The sequence below is a fragment of the Arachis hypogaea genome, chromosome 10, assembly GCF_003086295.3.
Source record: "Arachis hypogaea cultivar Tifrunner chromosome 10, arahy.Tifrunner.gnm2.J5K5, whole genome shotgun sequence".
NCBI lineage: Eukaryota > Viridiplantae > Streptophyta > Magnoliopsida > Fabales > Fabaceae > Arachis > Arachis hypogaea.
In genome coordinates this window covers 83974074-83979176 of record NC_092045.1, presented here as the reverse complement: position 1 = coordinate 83979176, position 5103 = coordinate 83974074, and the positions used below count along the sequence as shown (strand labels likewise).

At 38.3% G+C, this 5103-nt stretch overlaps 1 non-coding gene across 1 annotated transcript; it reads right to left on the bottom strand.

Annotated features, from left to right (window-relative positions):
* Nucleotides 1–1197: 1197 nt before the first annotated feature.
* LOC112718776 (small nucleolar RNA R71) lies at nucleotides 1198–1301 on the bottom strand. Its single transcript, XR_003161103.1, has one exon. It is a non-coding gene; the product is annotated as a small nucleolar RNA R71 (small nucleolar RNA).
* Between the last annotated feature and the right edge of the window lie 3802 nt (nucleotides 1302–5103).

Sequence of the window (5103 nt, the reverse complement as noted above, 5' to 3'; positions counted from 1 at the left end):
TTTAGCTAACAATTAATGTGATTGGTTCAAAATTTGAAGTTTGTTACTTTCTTTTTAAGAAAGGTTCAATCTTTAAATTCTAGAATCTTATCTTGTAGTTTCTTGTTAGTTAAGTAATTTTTAAAATTAAATCTTTTTCAAAATATCTTTTTCTTAAAAATCTTTTTATCTTTTTATCTTATCTTTTTCAAAATTTTATCTTTTTCAAATTTGATTTCAAAACATCTTATCTAACCCCTTATCTTCTCATCTTTTTCAAAATTTGATTTCAAATCTTTTTCAATCAACTAACTAAATTTTTGTTTGTTTCTTATCTTTTTCAAAACTACCTAACTACTTTTTCCTCTCTAATTTTCGAAATTACCTCCCTCTCTTTTTCAAAAATTCTTTTTGTTTTAAATTCTAATTTTAATTATATTTTATCCTTAATTTTCGAAAATCACTAACCCCTTTTTAAAGTTATTTTCGAAAATTTCTCCTCTATTTTCTTATTCTATTTAATTAATTAATTACTAACACTTCTCTTCACCTCTCTTCATCTAAAAATCCGAATTCCTTTTCTTTTTTATACCCCTATCTTCTTCTACTAACATAAAGGAATCTCTATACTGTGACATAGAGGATTCCTCTTTCTTTTCTTGTTTTCTTCTCTTTCATATGAGCAGGAACAGGGAAAAAGGCACTCTTGTTAAAGTTGATCCAGAACCTGAAAGGACTCTGAAGAGAAAATTAAGAGAAGCTAAATTACAACAATCCAGAAACAACCTTTCAGAAATTTTCGAACAAGAGAAGGACATGGCAGCCGAAAATAATAATAATAACAATGCAAGGAGAATGCTTGGTGATTTCACAAAGCCAACGTCCAAGTTTGATGGAAGAAGCATCTCCATTCCTGCCATTGGAGCCAATAACTTTGAGCTTAAGCCTTAACTAGTTGCATTAATACAACAAAACTGCAAGTTTTATGGACTTCCATCTGAAGATCCTTATCAGTTTTTAACTGAGTTCTTGCAGATCTGTGAGACTGTAAAGACGAATGGAGTTGATCCTGAAGTCTACAGACTCATGCTTTTCCCTTTTGCTGTAAGAGACAGAGCTAGAATATGGTTGGATTCACAACCTAAGGATAGCCTGGACTCCTGGGATAAGCTGGTCACTGCATTCTTAGATAAGTTCTTTCCTCCTCAAAAGCTGAGCAAGCTGAGAGTGGATGTTCAAACCTTCAAACAAAAAGATGGTGAATCCCTCTATGAAGCTTGGGAGAGATACAAGCAGCTGACCAAGAGATGTCCATCTGACATGTTTTCAGAATGGACCCTATTAGATATATTCTATTATGGTCTCTCTGAATTTTCGAAAATGTCACTGGATCACTCTGCAGGTGGATCTATTCACCTGAAGAAGACGCCTGAAGAGGCTCAAGAACTTATTGACATGGTTGCAAACAACCAGTTCATGTATACTTCTGAGAGGAATTCTGTGAACAATGGGGTACCTCAGAAGAAAGGAGTTCTTGAAATTGATGCTCTGAATGCCATATTGGCTCAGAACAAAGTGTTGACTCAACAGGTCAACATGATCTCTCAAAATCTGAATGGATTGCAACATGCATCCAACAGTACTAGAGAGGCAGCTTCTGAAGAAGCTTATGATCCTGAGAACCCTGCCATGGCAGAGGTTAATTATCTGGGTGAACCATATGGAAATACCTATAACCCATCATGGAGAAATCATCCAAATTTCTCCTGGAAGGATCAACAAAAGCCTCAACAAGGCTTTAACAATGGTGGACGAAATAGGCTGAATAATAGTAAGCCATATCCATCATCTTCTCAGCAACAGACAGAGAACTCTGATCAAAATAATTCTAATTTAGCCAATATAGTCTCTGATCTGTCAAAGGCCACTTTCAGTTTCATGAATGAAACCAGATCCTCCATTAGAAATTTGGAGGCACAAGTGGGTCAGCTGAGTAAGAAAGTTATTGAAACTCCTCCCAGTATTCTCCCAAGTAATACAGAAGAGAATCCAAAAGGAGAGTGCAAAGCCATTGACTTAGTCAACATGGCCGAATGCATCAAGGAGGAGGAGGACGAAAATCCTAGTGAGGAAGACCTCCTGGGACGTTCCTCAAGCAAGAAGGAGCTTCCTATTAAGGATCCTGAGGAATCTGAGGGTCATCTAGAGACCATAGAGATCCCACTAAATCTCCTTCTGCCATTCATGAGCTCTGAAGACTATTCTTCCTCTGAAGAGGATGAAGATGTGACTGGAGAGCAAGTTGCTCAATACTTAGGAGCTATCATGAAGCTGAATGCCAAGCTATTTGGTAATGAGACTTGGGAAAGTGAACCTCCCTTGCTCATTAATGGACTAGATACTTGGATTCAGGAAACTCTACCTCAAAAGAGACAAGATCCTGGCAAGTTCTTAATACCTTGCACCATTGGCACCATGAGCTTTGAAAAAGCTCTATGTGATCTTGGGTCAGGGATAAATCTGATGCCACTCTCTGTAATGGAGAAGCTAGGGATCATTGAGGTACAACCTGCCTTGTTCTCATTACAATTGGCAGACAAATCCATAAGACAAGCTTATGGAATGGTAGAGGACGTACTAGTGAAGGTTGAAGGCCTTTACATCCCTACTGATTTCATAATCCTAGATACTAGGAAGGAAGATGATGAATGCATCATCCTAGGAAGACCTTTCCTAGCCACAGCAGGAGCTGTGATAGATGTCAATAGAGGTACATGATCATGAGGAGTCACGAAAAAAATCAAAAAAATTAAAAACAGAGTCAAAAACAGAAGAAAAAAATTTTTCACCCTGGAGGACGCACGGGCTGGCGTTCAACGCCCAGAAGGTGCATCTGGCCGGCGTTTAACGCCAGAACGTGCACCATTCTGGCGCTGAACGCCAGGAACAAGCAACAACCTGGCGTTAAACGCCAGGAAGGTGCACAGAGAGGACAAACTGGCGCTGAACGCCAGAAACAAGCATGAAACTGGCGTTCAACGCCAGAAACATGCATCACATGGGCGTTTAACGCCCAGAACATGCACCAATGGGCGTTTGAACGCCAGGATGATGCATGGAGGCAATTTACATGCCTATATGGTGAAGGAATGGTATTTCTTTTCACCTCAGGATCTGTGGACCCCACAGGATCCCCACCTCAGGATCTGTGGACCCCACAGGATCCCCACTTACCATATTCCCACCTTACCTTCTAATCCTATTTTTGTGATTTGAATTCCCCATGTCACAATTCCCAATTCTCATTCACCACTCACTTCTATCCACTCTTCCCCACTCACCTTCAAAATTCAAAACTCCTTCCCACCCAAACCCACCCATATAGCCGAATACACACATCCCTCCATCTCTTCTTCTTCTTCTACTTTTCTTTTCTTTCTTGCTCGAGGGCGAGCAATATTTTAAGTTTGGTGTGGTAAAAGCATAGCGTTTTTGCTTTTCCATTACCATTAATGGCACCTAAGGCCAGAAAAACCTCAAAGGGAAGACAAAAGCTTCCACCTCTGAGTCTTGGGAGATGGAAAGACTTATATGTAAGCTGGAATAGCTCAGTTGGTTAGAACATGTGGCTGCAAATCAAGAGATCCCTGAGATACCTCAGGGGATAAGTTGTCCTCCACACAACTATTGGGAGCAAATAATGTTAAAAACACCAAAATCACTAGGGATCATGCAACAGAAGCAAGGAAAAGACATAAAGAAGCTCAAAAAAGCACCATTGGACCTTCAAGAAGGCGCCACCTTCACTCAGGTGGATTCATTCCTTGCTCTTTATTTCTTTCTGTTTTCAGTTTTTAATGTTGTGTTTATCTATGTTTTGTGTCTCTACTTCATGATCATTAGTATGTAACCATGCCTTAAAGATTATGAATAATTCCATTAGTCCTTCACCTCTCTTAAATGAAAAATGTTTTAATTCAAAAGAACAAGAAGTACATAATTTTCAAAATTATTATTGAATTTAATTTAATTATATTGATGTGGTGGCAATACTTTTTGTTTTCTGAATGAATGCTTGAACAGTGCATATTTTTGATCTTGTTGTTTATGAGTGTTAAAATTGTTGGTGCTTGAAAGAATGATGAACAAAGAGAAATGTTATTGATGATCTGAAAAACATCATGAAATTGATTCTTGAAGCAAGAAAAAGCAGTGAGAAAGAAAGCTTGTGCGAAAAAGAAAAAAATGGCGAAAAAAATAATAGAAGGAGCAGTAGAAAAAGCCAATAGCCCTTAAAACCAAAAGGCAAGGGTAAAAAGGATCCAAGGCTTTGAGCATCAATGGATAGGAGGGCCCAAGGAAATTAAATCCAGGCCTAAGCGGCTAAATCAAGCTGTCCCTATTCATGTGCTTGTGTCATGAAGGTCCAAGTGAAAAGCTTGAGACTGAGTGGTTAAAGTCGTGATTCAAAAGAGTGTGCTTAAGAGCTCTGGACACCACTAACTGGGGACTCTAGCAAAGCTGAGTCACAATCTGAAAAGGTTCACCCAGTTATGTGTCTGTGGCATTTGTGTATCCGGTGGTAATACTGGAAGACAAAGTGCTTAGGGCCAAGGCCAAGACTCATAAGTAGCTGTGTTCAAGAATCAACATGCTTAACTAGGAAAGTCAATAACATTATCCGAAATTCTAAGTTCCTAGAGAAGCCAATCACTCTAAACTTCAAAGGAAAGAGTGAGATGCCAAAACTGTTCAGAAGCAAAAAGCTACAAGTCCCGCTCATCTAATTAAATTAATATTCATTGATATTTTGGACCTTATAGTATATTCTCTTCTTTTTATCCTTATTGATTTTCAGTTGCTTGGGGACAAGCAACAATTTAAGTTTGGTGTTGTGATGAGCGGATAATTTATACGCTTTTTGGCATTGTTTTTATATAGTTTTTAGTAAGTTTGAGCTACTTTTAGGGATGTTTTCATTAGTTTTTATGTTAAATTCACATTTCTGGACTTTACTATGAGTTTGTGTGTTTTTCTGTGATTTCAGGTAATTTCTGGCTGAAATTGAGGGATTTGAGCAAAACTCTGAAGAAGGCTGACAAAAGGACTGCTGATGCTGTTGGA